Source organism: Pan paniscus, chromosome 7, assembly GCF_029289425.2.
Source record: "Pan paniscus chromosome 7, NHGRI_mPanPan1-v2.0_pri, whole genome shotgun sequence".
Lineage (NCBI taxonomy): Eukaryota > Metazoa > Chordata > Mammalia > Primates > Hominidae > Pan > Pan paniscus.
Window position 1 is genome coordinate 77,671,368 of NC_073256.2, and position 18,057 is coordinate 77,689,424.

The 18,057-nt window shown below is 37.6% G+C and overlaps 1 pseudogene; it reads left to right on the forward strand.

Annotated features, from left to right (window-relative positions):
* The first annotated feature begins 2,398 nt into the window (after nucleotides 1–2,398).
* LOC117981594 (U6 spliceosomal RNA) lies at nucleotides 2,399–2,497 on the forward strand (annotated as a pseudogene).
* Nucleotides 2,498–18,057: the final 15,560 nt, after the last annotated feature.

The window sequence follows — 18,057 nt, forward strand, 5'->3', positions numbered from 1 at the left end:
TTAGGTTATCCCTAAGTGACTATTAATTGTTACCACCACTGTGAATTCATCATTTTATTTCTTTTTAACTTATGGTATATTTTAATTTTTTAATTTGTAATCGGTATGTGTAGAGGGAAGAAAGATATGTTTAATTAAATTAACTTTTTATTTAATGAAGATAAGCTGTAGGTGAGTGATAGAAAAGAGGCCTTAGATTCACAAAAGACAGGTTTTAATTTCTAGCTTCTTCATTTGTTAGGGGTGACCTTGCATACATTACTTAGTACCAAGTATGCTTTCCTATATGAAAATGAGGATAATAATATTTCTTTCAGGGGTGATTGTGTGGAAATTAGATTATGTGTATACAGCATTTAATTCAGTTCTTCACACATGCTTATCAGTATCATTAACTGAACAACTACTACTAATATCATTATTCTTTACATTATTGTTTTCAGCCTGCAGATTGCTCTTATTTATCTGACTCCTAACTGATTTTGAATTACAATATATCAGACTAGAGAAGAAATGGATAATTCTTCACTTAAATCTTTGCCTCCTGTAGATGAGTGACCTGAGCATAGTCTTTTGCCCATCAAAGGACTTTATGTTAATCACTTCTACTATGCCATACCCCAGTGGGACATGAATTTTTTTTGTCCCTTCCTTTAAGCCTTTGTGGTTATTTACAAAGATGAACACTTGAGCACCCAGGATGCTTATGTTTGTTAGTTCATGTAAATGTTTAATTCTACACTGACAGGCACGTATTAAGTTTGTAAAGTTTCTAAGAATGAAGTTCTCTCTCTGTTTAGCACAGCCCTCATGCTTGCAGTATGTCATGGATCATCAGGGATAGCATTCTTCTTCAGAAAAATATTGACATATTTACTCAAGTATTTGTGGAATGACTGCAGAAGATTACGCTGTTGTTAATATTTTTAATCTATGTTTGTACATGTAAAGTCTAGGTGAGATTTCATAGCTTGGCTCAAGTAGTTTTTGAAGGGCAGTGAGTTAATTCACTTCATCAGCCAGAAATCAGGCAAAAAGCTAGACTAGTTAGAAGGAGCAGCGGGTCCAGGATTCTTTATTTTAGGGCTTTTAACACATTTATCCCTACAGATACCAATGTTGTCTATTTGATCCCAAGTATAATCCCAATGCATGGGATAAACATAGTGTCACATTTTAAATTTTTGTAATTAGTAATTTGGGTCTTAAAACGTCCACTTTAGCAAAAAATTTAGTACTGCCTCTGGGCGCTATCCTCTATACCCTTCTCCTTGAATTTTTAAAGGAACTTAAGGGGTTCCCTAAGTCCAAGGAAGACAGTCTTCTTTTACAGTCAGGATGAGGGGGGAGAAAAGACCCTTCTAATCATTGTGTTGTTCCCTCTGATTCTGTTGCTGCATCGTTGCCATTGAAACTGCTTCTTCAGTCTGTTAACAATTGACCTTTGCTACCAGGATGACCTCACTTATCTGGATCCCTCAGTCTTCCTGGTGATTCACATATAGACTTCAAAGTTATTACCTTTTGTTTTAGTTCACATAGATATTCTCAGCCATTATTTCCAAAGTGCCTGTACGCCTGCTCTGACAGTTGGGCCTCCTAGCTTTAGCCACACTCATAGTGACCCTTCTTCTCACACTCAAAACCTGATATGAAACCCACGTCTTAGCTTGGACTTGTCCTGGACCTTCAAGGTAAATTATCCTCTGAATCCCTTGGAATAGTTTGAAACTGTGAGGTCTAAATAATGTTACAGGAAGAAATCAGAGGTTCCTTTCTTCTTTCCTACCAGATCTATGCCCTTGGCCCCTTTAGATTCTGTGTGGCACTATTTTGTAGGTAGTGGAGGGTCCCATATTATTCTGGAAGGACCAATATTCTGCTTCCCCAGAGTAGTGGTTCTTCCCTCAAGTGATCTGTTTTCCGTAAAAGTAAAAATCTCCCAAACTACTTGTGTTTGTATCTTGAGTTTTAAAAATATTTTAAAATTCTACCTCACAATGAAGCCATTCGAAAGAATTCACGAAATCTCAAGTAAGTTAGATTTAACAGAGCTAAGCCTCATCCATGACTCATCAGTATCCATGTATGAAAGTAGAAGTCTGTGGCTGGGCACAGTGGCTCACGCCTGTAATCCCAGGAATTTGGGAGGCCGAGGTGGGTGGATCATGAGGTCAGGAGTTTGAGACCAGCTTGGCCAACATGGCAAAACACTGTCTCTACTAAAAATACAAAAATTAGCCAAGCATGGTGGTGGGCACCTGTAATTCCAGCTACTCGGGAGGCTGAGGCAGGAGATTCACTTGAACCCGGGAGGTGGAGGTTGCAGTGAGCTGAGATCGTGCCATTGTACTCCAGCCTGAGCAATAAAAGCATGACTCCTTCTAAAAAAAAAATAGATGGCAGCACATCCACTAAAATTGAAACAATATAGAGAAGATCAGCATGATCCCTGCACATGGGTGACACACAAATTTGTGAAGTGTTCTATATTTCTTGCAGTCCCCAAAAGGACCTTGGACTACTATCTTACTAGCTCCAAGGAAATGGTGTGAGTCAATGAAAAATGGTGACACCCAATATTGAAACTGTGATTTTCACACAAAAATATTTATGTAAGATGATCTGTGGAATGAGATTGTGCCGGGAAACACATGGGATGTTGTGTGCAATATATTGCTAGTAGGCATCTAGGAAATGAGAAAATATCAGCTTCCATCCCCATCATGGAACTTAAAAAAAATAAAGGTAAGGTTTTTTCTTCCACAGCAGTTGGAGATGAACATGGGGAGTAAGCACTATTTCAACAAAGATTTGTTGGTTCAGAGTTTGGGAAGTTTGGTAAAGAATATTAGGAGTCCAAGCCAGGTCTTGACATTCAACAGTTTTCTGCCCTGGGTGTGATTGATGAACTCAGCAACAGGAGATAATCATGTTGTCTGATTTGATGAATTAACATATTTATAAATAATTTTTATTACAAATTATGAAATAGATGCCCTGAATTACAAGCCATAAAAAATAGAACATCTAATAATCAAGAGTAGGACTTAATAACATTTTCTGAAAACTGCAACATTTGAATACTAGAACCTATGAAGAAATACACTTTTTTTAAAATTTATTTTTAATTTGTAGAGATAGGTTCTCTCTATGTTGCCCAGGCTGGTCTTGAACTCCTGGGCTCAAGCAGTCCTCCTGTCTCAGCCTCCCAAAGTGCTGGCATCACAGGCATGAGCCTCTGCATCTGACAAGCACATTGGGTTTTATTTGGGATTTTAAAATAGTTTCAGCAGTGAGGTTCAAGAATAAATTATTCCATCGCTTCACTACTTCTCGGAGCATTTTTTCAAATGCTGTCTTGTGAAGTCTTTATAATAACCTAGTTAAATAAGGCACTTACAAGTCTCACTTTTAGAGGAAGACATTGAGCCTAAGAGAAGCAACTTAATCAAGAACCAATTGGTTGCAGAGCTGAGATTTATTCTGAGTTGAGGACATTTTCCGTTATGTCAGCCTAACTCTAGTTCATTTACTAAGCTATATTGCCCTCAATTCATGAGTATTTCACCTTACTTTCTTCTTTAACTAAAAGTTTAAGAAGTTCACAGAGCTCACAAATTTGAAGGCTATGAAATGAATAAAGTTCTCAGATTAGCTCTAATATTGTCTGGAATACTCTAATAATTTAATATATTCAGTAAATTTTTTCATATCAGTGTTAAAATAGTACTTTTATTGATTGCATATTTCTTTTTTTCTCAGCCTTTTCACTGAATTTTTTTAAATTATGCTTTAAGTTTTAGGGTACATGTGCACAACGTGCAGGTTTGTTACATATGTATACATGTGCCATGTTGGTGTGCTGCACCCATTAACTCGTCATTTAACATTAGATATGTCTCTTAATGCTATCCCTCCCCCGTCCCCCCACCCCACAACAGGCCCCAGTGTGTGATGTTCCCCTTCCTGTGTCCATGTGTTCTCATTGTTCAGTTCCCACCTATGAGTGACAACATGCGGTGTTTGGTTTTTTGTCCTTGTGATAGTTTGCTGAGAATGATGATTTCCAGCTTCATCCATGTCCCTACAAAGGACATGAACTCATCATTTTTTATGGCTGCATAGTATTCCATGGTGTATATGTGCCACATTTTCTTAATCCAGTCTATCATTGTTGGACATTTGGGTTGGTTCCAAGTCTTTGCTATTGTGAATAGTGCCGCAATAAACATACGTGTGCATGTGTCTTTATAGCAGCATGATTTATAATCCTTTGGGTTTATACCCAGTAATGGGATGGCTGGGTCAAATGGTATTTCTAGTTCTAGATCCCTGAGGAATCGCCACACTGACTTCCACGATGGTTGAACTAGTTTGCAGTCCCACCAACAGTGTAAAAGTGTTCCTATTTCTCCACATCCTCTCCAGCACCTGTTGTTTCCTAACTTTTTAATGATCACCATTCTAACTGGTGTGAGATGGTATCTCATTGTGGTTTTCATTTACATTTCTCTGATGGCCAGTGATGATGAGCATTTTTTCATGTGTCTTTTGGCTGCATAAATGTCTACTTTTGAGAAGTGTCTGTTCATATCCTTCGCCCACTTGTTGATGGGGTTGTTTGTTTTTTTCTTGTAAATTTGTTTGAGTTCACTATAGATTCTGGATATTAGCCCTTTGTCAGATGAGTAGATTGCAAAAATTTTCTCCCATTCTGTAGGCTGCCTGTTCACTCTGATGGTAGTTTCTTTTGCTGTGCAGAAGCTCTTTAGTTTAATTAGATCCCATTTGTCAATTTTGGCTTTTGTTGCCATTGCTTTTGGTGTTTTAGACATGAAGTCCTTGTCCATGCCTATGGCCTGAATGGTATTGCCTAGGTTTTCTTCTAGGGTTTTTATGGTTTCAGGTCTAACATTTGAGCCTTTAATCCATCTTGAATTAATTTTTGTATAAGGTGTAAGGAAGGGATCCAGTTTCAGCTTTCTACATATGGCTAGCCAGTTTTCTCAGCACCATTTAGTAAATAGGGAATCCTTTCCCCATTGCTTGTTTTTGTCAGGTTTGTCAAAGATCAGATAGTTGTAGATTCACGGCATTATTTCTGAGGGCTCTGTTCTGTTCCATTGATCTATATCTCTGTTTTGGTACCAGTACCTTGCTGTTTTGGTTACTGTAGCCTTGTAGTATAGTTTGACGTCAGGTAGTGTGATGCCTCCAGCTTTGTTCTTTTGGCTTAGGATTGACTTGGCAATGCGGGCTCTTTTTTGGTTCTATATGAGCTTGAAAGTAGTTTTTTCCAGTTCTGTGAAGAAAGTCATTGGTAGCTTGATGGAGATGGCATTGAATCTATAAATTACCTTGGGCAGTATGGCCATTTTCACGATATTGATTCTTCCTACCCATGAGCATGGAATGTTCTTCCATTTGTTTGTATCCTCTTTTATTTCCTTGAGCAGTAGTTTGTAGTTCTCCTTGAAGAGGTCCCTCACATCCCTTGTAAATTGGAATCCTAGCTATTTTACTCTCTTTGAAGCAATTTTGAATGGGAGTTCACTCATGATTTGGCTCTCTGTCTGTCTGTTATTGATGTATAAGAATGCTTGTGATTTTTGCACATTGATTTCGTATTCTGAGACTTTGCTGAAGTTGCCTATCAGCTTAAGGAGATTTTGGGCTGAGACAATGGGGTTTTCTAGATATACTATCATGTCATCTTCAAACAGGGACAATTTGACTTCCTCTTTTGTTAATTGAATGCCCTTTATTTCCTTCTCCTGCCTGATTTCCCTGGCCAGAACTTCCAACACTATGTTGAATAGGAGTGGTGAGAGAGGACATCCCTGTCTTGTGCCAGTTTTCAAAGGGAATGCTTCCAATTTTTGCCCATTAGGTATGATATTGGCTGTGGGTTTGTCACAGATAGCTCTTATTATTTTGAGATACATTCCATCAATACCTAATTTATTGAGAGTTTTTAGCATGAAGGGTTGTTGAATTTTGTCAAAGGCCTTTTCTGCATCTATTGAGATAATCATGTGGTTTTTGTCTTTGGTTCTGTTTATATGCTGGATTGCCTTTATTGATTTTCATATGTTGAACCAGCCTTGCATCCCAGGGATGAAGCCCACTTGATCATGGTGGATAAGCTTTTTGATGTGCTGGATTCGGTTTGCCAGTATTTTATCGAGGATTTTTGCATCAATGTTCATCAAGGATATTGGTCTAAAATTCTCTTTTTTTGTTGTGTCTCTGCCAGGCTTTGGTATCAGGATGATGCTAGCCTCATAAAATGAGTTAGGGAGGATTCCTTCTTTTTCTATTGATCGGAATAGTTTCAGAAGGAATGGTACCAGCTCCTCCTTGTACCTCTGGTAGAATTCGGCTGTGAATCCATCTGGTCCTGGGCTTTTTTGGTTGGTAAGCTGTTATTGCCTCAATTTCAGAGCCTGTTATTGGTCTATTCAGGGATTCAGCTTCTTCCTGGTTTAGTGTTGGGAGGGTGTATGTGTCGAGGAATTTATCCATTTCTTCTAGGTTTTCTAGTTTATTTGCATAGAGGTGTTTATAGTATTCTCTGATGGTAGTTTGTATTTCTGTGGGATCGGTGGTGATATCCCCTTTATCATTTTTTATTGCATCTATTTGATTCTTCTCTCTTTTCTTCTTTATTAGTCTTGCTAGTGGTCTATCAATTTTGTTGATCTTTTCAAAAACCAGGTCCTGGATTCATTGATTTTTTGAAGGGTTTTTTATGTCTCTATTTCCTTCAGTTCTGCTCTGATCTTAGTTATTTCTTGCCTTCTGCTAGCTTTTGAATGTGTTTGCTCTTGCTTCTCTAGTTCTTTTAATTGTGATGTTAGGGTGTCAATTTTAGATCTTTCCTGCTTTCTCTTGTGGGCATTTAGTGCTATAAATTTCCCTCTACACACTGCTTTAAATGTTTCCCAGAGATTCTGGTATGTTGTGTCTTTGTTCTCATTGGTTTCAAAGAACATCTTTGTTTCTGCCTTCATTTCGTTGTGTATCCAGTAGTCATTCAGGAGCAGATTGTTCAGTTTCCACGTAGTTGAATGGTTTTGAGTGAGTTTCTTAATCCTGAGTTCTAGTTTGATTTCACTGTGGTCTGAGAGACAGTTTTACATAGTATTCACCAACAACTTTTGGAATATAAAATATGTCTAAACATCCTCAAAATTTCAACCCAGGTAAGATTTCTGACAGTAAACTACTCTTTGTGACACTACCATAATATTATGGAAGTTTTGATCACAAAAGAGCAACTAAAAATGTATAAATAGCATGTGGGTGTGTAAATTTAAATATATATAGATATATAAAAATTTCTTTGATTTAATTTTTTGCTTACAATTCACAATTAGTTAACAATGTTGTTTTAGATAGTTTATAATCTCAAGCAGTATTGTCTGAAAAAAATATTTAATTATGGTACCTAAAATTCTATATAGTTTTTTTGTATAAATAAAAAATTTTAAGTTCTCATGTTGTATGTTTCCTCTATAGTCATAAAAAATTAGGCTTGTTGTACAATATATCTTCTATTTAATTTTTATAATAAATGGTTTACGTTTAGCAAATGAGAATTACAAGTGTTTAACAAATGAGAATTACAAATGTTCAAGTAACCTCTTGAACAACATGGGGATTAGGGTGCTGATCCCCAGTGTAGCTGAAAATCTGCATTTAACTTTTGACTCTCCCAAAATGTAACTCCTAATAGCCTAGTATTGACCTAAAGCTTCACTGAAAACATAAACAGTTATGTATTGTATACTGTATTCTTGCAATAAAAAGTCATATGTATTGTACACTGTATTCTTGCAATAAAGCAATCTGAAGAAAAGAAACTTATGAAGAAAATTATAAGGTGGAAAAAATATATTTACTGTTCACTAAGTGGAAGTGCATTATCATACGTAAAGGTCTTCATTCTCATTGTGGTCACATTGCGTAGGCTGAGAAGGATGAGGAAGACGAGAAATTTGTCTTGCTTTCTTAGTGTGGCAGTGGGAGTGAAGAAAATCTATATATTATAAGGGGGGTCCTGCAATGCCAACCCTTGTTCAAGGATCAACTGTATGACATCATGATTTGTGTCACTAAAAAAGGAAATTTCTTTAGAGCTTGGAACTTAATAATAATTTTCTGGTACCATAATCATATGTCAGTAAGAATTGTAAAACTTATTCAGGGTGCATAAGTACCAATAAGAAATTAGTTTTTAAAGATACCTGCTTAGTGCAGAAGTCAGAAGAGCAATATTTTGTTGAGAAGCACAGGTTGTGTTACATACTCTTGTACCAAGAAAGTCTCATTATTATTGGCTTCATTACCCCTCAGTTGAAACCAACTAAGATAATATTTACTTCATTAAAACAAGATGTGTTGTTTTATCTGGTGGGTAATTGTCATAATAGTAATTTTGTTACAACAAGATATGTTCTGTTACTATTAGCCAAAATATTATTATAATGAATATTAAAATAGCCCAACTCTAGGCTCAATAAATTACAATAAAAGTACAAAATATTTTACAATAAGAAAAACGGTATTATACTGCCTGGATGTAATACAATGTACAATATACAATGTACATTGTACAATATGAACTGTATGACCATACCTCTATTATATATTTATCAAAGAAACTTCTGTAAGTAAGGTTTTGCATGTCGCAGGGATAAAGAATACACATAGTCTGAATCTTTAATGTGCTCATAATGCAATAGAGCTTTCCCTATTTAATTTTCATGTTTTTTCAATAGAATTGTCAAAGGAAATGCCTTTATTCACCTATCCACTTCTCTGCGTAGACATAACTGTAAAGTATCTTTAAGGTACTAAGCATTTTTATCTTGTTACTATCATTGTCATTTTTTACTATTTACTACCATATTCAGTGCTTACTCTGTCAGTTGCTTGCTGGGAGTTTACAATTATTATTTATTGTGTATTTGTCATATTTAATGTGGGACAGACACTTTATGTCCAAGGCAAAGAATTAAAGATTTTAAAAGATTGGTAGGATTTAAGGAAAGCATGCAGTGTAAGTAGAAGTTTTCCAGGTAAGGAGGCAGAAGAACAAAATTTGGCAAAAGGAAAATCTAACCAGAATTTGTGTTAGGCAGAAGGAACATCTGACAAGATTGCATGTTTGGCAAAAGGAACAACAAGTACGAAAGGTCAGACTCTTGAGTGAGTTTTGTAGGGTTTATGTTAAATTCAGTGTTGCTAGTGGAAATAGTGTGGTATAGGAGTTGTTGCAAATGAAGTGAATATCTAGATATGGCAAGCTTAGGAAAGACTTTTGAATAGTATAGAACGGAGTAGATCTTATTCAGTAGGCCATTGAAAAGTTCCCAGAATACATCTGGCTATAAATACTAGATGACCTAACTAACAATGGCTAAAACCATAGGCACCAAAGTTGTTCTGTTGGTTCAGGGATATCATAGTGTCACATGTATGTTTCCTTTTTTAGCTGTGCTATTGGCAGTATTTTGTTAATGTCTCTTTTCATGGTTGGCTAAGTAGCCAATGAGTAGCCAGTCATTATGTTCTCTCAAGACAATATCTGAAGGCTGGAAGGGTTGCTTTGTTTCATGATTTTTTTGTTTGTTTTTATTTTTAAAACAGGGAGCCAACTCAGAAGTTTGCAGTGATCTTCCTGTAACACTTTAGTGGCCGGATGACACCACATGCTCATTCCTAAACCTGTCAGTAGGAAAACAAACGTAATTCCTATGATTAGCTTACAACAATCATTTCTTTCTTTTTTTTTTTGGAACTGAGGTGGGATAATGGAATGATAAGTATCCAAATAAACTTGTGTTTCTCCAGTGAGAAAGAAGGAAGAATGGCCATAGATAGGGAGCCAGTGAGGTTTTCTGCAGGGATTCATGGGAAGATTTTGGGCAGGGGAGTCACAAGAGGAGGTGTGAGTATTAGGGCATTCTGGTTACGGTATAAAGCAGGGATTGGCAAGCTTTTCCTGTAAAGGGCCAGATAGCACACATTTCTAGGCCTTGTGGTCTCTGTTGTATGTTTTCAACCCTTTCACGCTGTTGCAGTGTGAAAGGAGTCAGAAATAATATGGAAGCAAATAGGCATGATTGTGCTCCAGTAAAGCTTCCTTTCCTGAAGCATTTGATAGACATAACAACATTTAAAGTTGTATTTCTTTCCTAAGGTTCCTTTCACAAAGCTTTCTCATGACTCACACAGACCATCTACAAGATGTTTGAACTTTCTTAAATTTCCTATGATCCTCAATAGGGCATCCCCCCATTCATCCTTAGTATTCTGGAGCAAATTGTTCTTACTGTGTGTCCCTAACCTTGGTCCCATCTCATCACAATTACCCCCTTGAGAACATAAAACATATGAAGTGAACAGAGGACTCCCTGTTTATTCCTGGGGTTCCAGAATGAACCAGTTTTACTGTGTACCACTAACCTTGCCTTCATCTTCTAGCCTGGGACCAATGCCCTCAATCTTGGCCTGGCCTCTATCCATGTCTCCGTGACCTTAGAGTGACTCTCACTCAGAGCATTCTAGCAGGAAAATGATGATCTCTTTACTCAAATTCCCATTTCTCATCTTCTTTAACCAGATGAGAAGCCTGTTTTTCAGCTAACTGCTGCAAGGGGGCTTGACTTTACTCCATTTGAATTTGACCTTGAAGACCTTGATGCATATCGTGAAGGGCATAGAAGTGATTAGAGAAATGGAGGCTACAGGAGCAAGTGGGAGGAAGCAAGTGAGGAATACTCGTGGAAAGCCTCCCTGTGCTCCCCAAAACAGCCACCCTTGAATTTGAGAGGGCTATATGTATTTGCCCTCTTGACGTAAGGTAGTAACCTCCAGAGGATTTGGGCCTTAGGGTAAAAACTCCAAAAGGGTAGAGGAAGAATTTCCCTCCTCCCATAGGGGTACTATTTCCAAAAAAAGCAAGTAGGTAGGGTTCTTAAAAGGCCACAGAATGAGGCTGTATGCAGGTGAACAAATGGCTTCAAAAGCCACTGAAGAACTGGGCCGTGAGCATAACAGCAAGGAAAAGCATGTGGTAAGTCATAAGAAACTGGCAGAGCCCTGGGGTTCCAGTTAACATCTTTCCCAGCAATGTGCCAGCAGATAGGGAAAGGCTTGAACATCATCTGAGCTGGTGAAAACAAATATAAATCTCAGGGAATATTCACAAGGGAATATCTCATGAGCAGAGCTCATGTCTCTGCTTTTGAGCCAACACAGCAAGAGTCATGGGCATGTGAGTGACCAGGAGCATGTGTATTTCAGGCAGAGAAGTCACATGGTATGCAAAGTGAAACCAGAGAAAAGGCAGACTGGCCTCCATGGGAAAAGGTATGGTGGGTGACAAGGCCATTGCAGAATACACACAGAGAAAGGAGGGAATAGGTGGTGTGGACTTTTTGGAAAGAGCTGATTTTAGTTGTAGAAGCTGAGAGGAAGCCCCAGACATTGCACAGTCTTAGGCTTTAGCTTCACAGCTTTCATGAGCATCCTGTCCAGGAGGGCCATTAGTGCCTTGGTTCTACGTGGTACAGACTCCGAGTTCCTTCCCACTCCTGTAAGCCACTTATCAGCGTGAGCTGAGATTGGCCGCGAGGAGCAGAGCCACTTGTGGCCAGTGGAATTGTTCTAGGGGTGGTTTAGAAAGCAGGAGATTGAAAGGAGAGACAAAACCCAAGTATATGAGCTGAATTCCTTTGTCCGAAGAAGATGAGGTGTAGAAGTGTCTCACCATAGGGGATTGTACTTGAGTCAAAACAACACAGCATTGTTAGTAGCAGTGAATCTGTAAAGTTCTGTAGCAACTTCAATTCTTGCCTCCTCAGAAGAAAGAATTCAACGGCGGGGTGTAAGGCAGAGTGAGAGACTGAGGCAAAGTTAAGAGCAGGAGTAAAATTTCTTAAAATTTTCGGAGCAGGAATGAAAGGAAGTAAAATACACTTGGAAGAGGGCAACACAGGCAACTTGAGAGATCAATTGCATGGTTTGACCTTTGATGGGGTCTTATACATTGCCAGGCTCCTAGGTTTGTGTTATTTTTCCCCTGATTCTTCCACTGGGACACGCTGTCCCTAGGCACAGTGGATTGTCAGCACTTGGGAGGGGACACATGTACAGCATGTTTACTGGATTGTATGCCTGCTCACTTGAAACATTCTTGTACTGGTAGAATGTTCCCAGAGAAAAGTCAGAGAGCAGTTAAACTCTGGCAGTTCTCCTTTTAGGGCACATGTGTGAACCCACTCAACTAACTCCTAAGATCTTATGGGGAAGCTGCTGGTCAACAGCTTCCAGTGTTTCTGTGTATTGGGAGACTGCATTTCCTTGGCATTGAGTGTGACCAATTATTATTTTGGAGAGGCAGCTTAAAAACTGCCTGACCATCATCTCATAGTTGCTTGACACTCCTGGTGGTGGGACACCCTTTCTTGCCCTGCTCATGCCTGACTAGCTACCTACGGTAACAAGAACATCTGACAAGATTGAAGGCTTGGCAGAAGAATATCTGACATATTTGAACTTTTGGCAGAAGAAACATCTAAGATGTCATATTTGCCAGAAGAGACATCTAAGAGGATTGCATGGTCAGCAGGAACCCCAAGGGAGATGGCATGGTAGGCAGAGGGAGTATCTGAAAATTGCACGGTCTGCATAAGGATGACCTAGGATGAGTGCATGGCCTGCAAAAGAAACATCTGAGAAGATTAAATATTTGGCAGGGGAAACATCTGACAAGGTTCAATGTTTGGTAGTAAAAAGGTTAGCGGTGGCAGATTTGCATGTGTCAGCAGCAAACTGAAGTCTTGCCTCCCCAGAAGAAAGAATTCAACTGAGGGACATATGGCAGAGTGAGAGACAAAGACAAGTTTTAGAGCAGGAGTGAAAGTTTCTTAAAAAGCATTAGAGCAAAACAAAAGAAAATAAAGTACACATGGAAGAAGGCAGAGTGGGTGGCTTGAGAGATCAAGTCCATGGTTGACCTTTGACTTGGGGTTTTATACATTGGTAGCCTTCTCAGGCTGCGTTATTTCTCCCCTGATTCTTCCCTTACGGTGTGCTGTCCGTACATGCAGTGGCCTGCCAGCACTTGGGAGAATGCATTTGAAGTGTGTTTTTTGGAGTTGTATGCCTGTTCACTTAAGGTGTTGTTTTTTCACTTGATCTTAGCCAAAAGGCTGAGAAGCGATAGGGTGTTGTTTTTTCAAAATGTAAGGTGTTCTCAGAGACAGGTCACAAATCAATTAAAATCACCGTTTTGCCTCTTACTGCACACATCTAAGCCCACCAGCTCAAATCCCGAGATATTATTATGAAGCTGCTGATCACCAATTTTAGGTGTTTCTATTTATTGGAAAACTGCCTTTCCCTGGGCTGGCTGCAACTAATTATTATTTTAAAAAAGTAGTTTAATAACCACCTCATCTTCACTTCATGGTTTTCTTATATTGCTGGTGAAGGTGGGAGGGGGGCTTTTCTGTCCTGCTCATATCTGACTAGGTACCCAATGTCATGGGAACATCGGACGAGATTGACTGTTTGGCAGAAGAAACATCTGGTAAGTTTGCATGTTAAGCAGAATAAACATCTGAGATGATTTCACGTTTGACAGAAGGAAGAGCAAGTGCAAAGTGTTGTATGCTTGATTCAACTTTGTAGTGTTTATGAGCAGTTACACTTTGCTAGTGGAAATAATGTGGCATGGGAGTGGTGTGGAATGAATATCTACATAAGGCAAGCTTCAGAAAGCCTTTTAAGAGTATATAAATGAGTAGACCTTATTCTGTGGGCCAGGGAAAAATTCTCTGAATACTTCCGGCTGTGAATACTAGCTGACCCAACTATAATAACAGTGGCTAAAACCATGGGAACCAAAGTTATTTTGGTGGTTCAAGGATATCATAGCATAGCACTTACTTTTCCTCTTTCAGCTGTGCTATTGGCAGTGTTTTGTCCATGGTTGGCTAATTAGCAATGACTCCAGTCATCATGTTCTCTCAAGACAATATGTAAAGGCTGGAAAGTCTGCTTTTCTTCATGTTTCTTTTAAATAGGGAGTAAAGTCAGAAGCTTGCAGTGATCTTCCTGTAACAATTTAGTGCACAATATGCTAATTCCTAAACCAGTCAATATGAAAGCAAATGTAGTCACTTTAATTAGCTAAGAATAATCTAATAAAATGTTAAGCAGGGCAGTCACAAGATTAGGTTTGAGTATTAAGGCATTCTTGGCATTGTATAAAGTAGGGATTGGCAAGCTTTACCCATATAGGGCTCAATAGGAAACATTTTAGACCTTTTGGTCTCTGTCATATCTATTCAATTCTGACATTGCAGTGTGAAAAAAATCATAAAGTGTAGTAAGCAAATAAGCATAACTGTACTCCAGTAAAACTTCATATACAAGGCTATATTGAAGGCTGCATTTGACCTTTGGCCTGTAGTTTTCTGACTCTTCATATGGAGGGTAGCCATGTAAAGAGGTTGAGAAACAAAGGAAGTTTTGCAGTAGTTCATGCTATAGTTTTTTTGTTTTGTGTCACCAGTTTGTGCATTAGTATAAATCTATTATAAAATTTTGACCCATCCAGGGTAAAATAAATAAGTTAGAAGCTAAGATTATACATTTAAACATGTGGGATTTTTTCTTGGCATTATTCTATCTTCATTTTTTTGCTGAATTTTTTTAACTTAAGAAATATGAATAATAATTGGTACAATGTGATAGATTAACTTATTTCTATACATGTTGACGTCAAAGAAATATTCATGTAGGATATTTTCAGCTGGTAATTGGATAATAGGCATTTAGAGCTGGAGCTAGACTCTATGGTTGAAGTTGCAGACTTAGAATTATTTTATTATAATTATTAGACAAAGCCATAGATCTTAATGAGCTTGTCCATAATGCAGAATATGTAGAAGAAGTAGAAGAAAGCCGTTGACAAAACCCAGGGAATATTAACATTTTTCAGAGGAAAAAGAGTTGGTAAAAGAGACTGAGCAGTGGCAAGAGAAAAGTAGGAACAAAGTCAGAGGGAGTGATGTTGCAAACATTTTTGGAAAGATGAGTATTTCAAGCACGAAGTATCAATACTAACAGCAATAAGTAAATTGGATTTAGCTTTTAAAAGCTCTTTGGTGGTACCCTTTTTTAAAAAAAATTTAGAGTTCTTAGGTGTACTATTAATATGATTGATACTTCTGGTGGTCAAGAATCTACCAAGATGCCAAAAGTTACCAACTTCTTTGCAGCTACATACACAGGGTCAGAGAATGTTATCTAGACTAATGAGTACATGTGTCAACATTTTCCAGGACTGTCAAAACCTAAGGGTCAGGTGTGAAGAAAGATCTTGTCTTTCTTAGCTGCTTCTTGTGGAAATACTTCATTTGTATTTCCTGAAAGAAAGAATGCTTTCAGTCACTCTAAAAGAAAAACCTGGTACCAACAACTAGAAGCTACTGTCAGATGCACATATACCCCTCCTCAATACAACCGTGTTTTGAGAGTTTCACATTTGAATCAGAAGTAGTTTACAAACCAGCAGCTTGGAGAAATTGACATTTTAATAATAATATATTGCAGACAACTAATATAATGTCATATGGGGAGATATGGAGGGAAATATGGAGATATGCTTTATATACTAGTTTTCAGTATTCTGGGAATTTTAGGGATATCTGTAGAAAAGTTAGTACCTGTCTTTTTGTTAGTGCAATTCTCCTTTATTTTGCTATCTTCTGTTATCTCTGCTTTTACTGCTTCCTTTTGAATTTCATCCTTAAAGAAAGTACTTTTAGAACACATTTTTAAGATATGTATGTTTGACAAATGTGTATTATTTCCTTTTAAAATAATATACTCCATATCCTAAAGTATATCTGGTATTCTATGTTTCTGAAACTGAATTTCTTTATATGCATACCATAGTGACAGTGTCACTGATAATGCTCTGCCAAGATTTTAAGTGTCTTCTCAATTGTCAAGCTCAAATTGTTTTATCTGAAATAGTTTTAATATGAAGTTTTTTTCTGGTATTATATTTCTTCAGAAATTGGTAATCTGTGATTTAACTAGATTATGAGGTAAAATTCAATTACCATATTTATAAATAAGTTGAAAGTTTGATTGATTTTTGATGGTTAAATCCACAATTTATGGGGAACAGTAGATAAATCATCTTACATTGTGGAAGGAATTCTTTTGACTCTGACTTTTCTGAGAAGAACTGCCTTAAACAGGTCCACTGTGTTTTTAGTGTTATAAAAAATTAAGAAAAAAATTAAAAACAAAGTGATTTCTATTATTAGTTAAACACTATTATACTTTATTCAGTGGATATATGTTTTTCTACAATTATCTCACTTATCTAAATTAAGCACACTTATTGCTGTACATATGTAGGTATGTATGTGTTTATTTATTTACTATTTAAGAGACAGGATCTTGCTATGTTGCCCAGGGTGGAGTGCAGTGGCAATTCACAGGAGTGATCATAGGGCACTATAGCCTTCAACTCCTAAAGTCAAGCCATTCCCCAAACTAAGCCAGTCAAGTAGTTGAAACTATAGCCATGTGCCACCATGCCTGCTCTTATGCACAATTATTATGAAAAGGAAATTAACCCTGTTGAGTTGTAAAATATTGACTTAATCTTCACACTTTTTAGTACAAATGTTTATACTGTAGAACATACTGTGCATTAGGACAATTTTTTTTCTGGTTGAAATAGGATTTGTGCATGTTTCCCTTTTTTTATACATCATTGTTTCATTTATCCCTTTTATTCTGCTATTGCAATAAATATAGAAAGGCAGAAATTTGAGAGGCAAATATCAAGAAAAACGGATTTTAAAAGTATTATGTGAAATAGCCTTCTGATTGTAGTCACATTTAACACATCAAATTAATTAAATAAAGAAATCTGACATAATGCAATTTTGTCAGGGGTTCCTAAGACCACCTCCAGGTTTGGTGTTACACTAGAGGGGCTCACATTTGAGATGAATGTATGTTTGGCAAAAGAAAGCTGATAAGATTGAATGTTTGTCAGAAAGAACATCTGACAAGAGTAATTTTTTGACAAAAGAAACAGCTGACAATATTGAATGGCTGAGAGAAAGAAAAAACACCTGAAAAGGGTCATTGTTTGGCAGAAGGAGTATATAGATCTTAGAAGATTGCATGGTTAACAGGAGGAAGACCTAGGAAAATAGCACGGTCTACAAAAGAAACATCTGAATAGATTGAAGACTTAGGAGAAAAGGCATGTGATAAGATTAAATACTTCGCAGAGAAAACACTTGAAAAGACTGAATGTTTGGAAGGAGGAATTTTAGTGTCTGTGGATGGATAAAGGTCTGCCCTAACCTAAAATCTTGCCTTATTAGAAGAAAGAATTCAGCTGAGGAGCATAGGGCAGAGTGAGAGACACTGACAAGTTTTAGAGCAGGAGTGAAAGTTTATTAAAAAGTATTGGAGAAGGAATGAAAGGAAGTAAAGTACACTTGGAAGAGGTCCAGGCATGCAACCTGAGAGATCCAAGTGCACAGTTTGACCCTTGACATGGGTTTTTATAGGTTGGTAGACTTTGGGGGATGCATTACTTCTCTGATCCTTCCCTCAGAGCAGGCTCTCACATGTGCAGTGGCCTGTCAGTACTTGGAAGGGGCCACTTGTACAGAGTCTTTATTAGAGATTTATGCATGCTCACTTGAGGCATTCCACCTTTACCTGTTGAATTTTTTCTGAAAATTGTCATATACCAGTTAAACTCTGCCATTTTGCCTCTTAATGTGCATGCATGAGCCCATTAGCCCAACTCTTGAAATCTTATCAGGAAACTGATCACTAGCTTCAGATGTTTCCCTTTATTGGGAATCTGCCTTTTACTGGTGCTGGTGGCAACCCATTATTATTTTAGAGAGGCCTGACCATCACTTCATGGTTGCCTGACATTCCTAGTGAGAAGAGGCCCTCTCTGCCCTGCTAATGTCTGACTAGCTA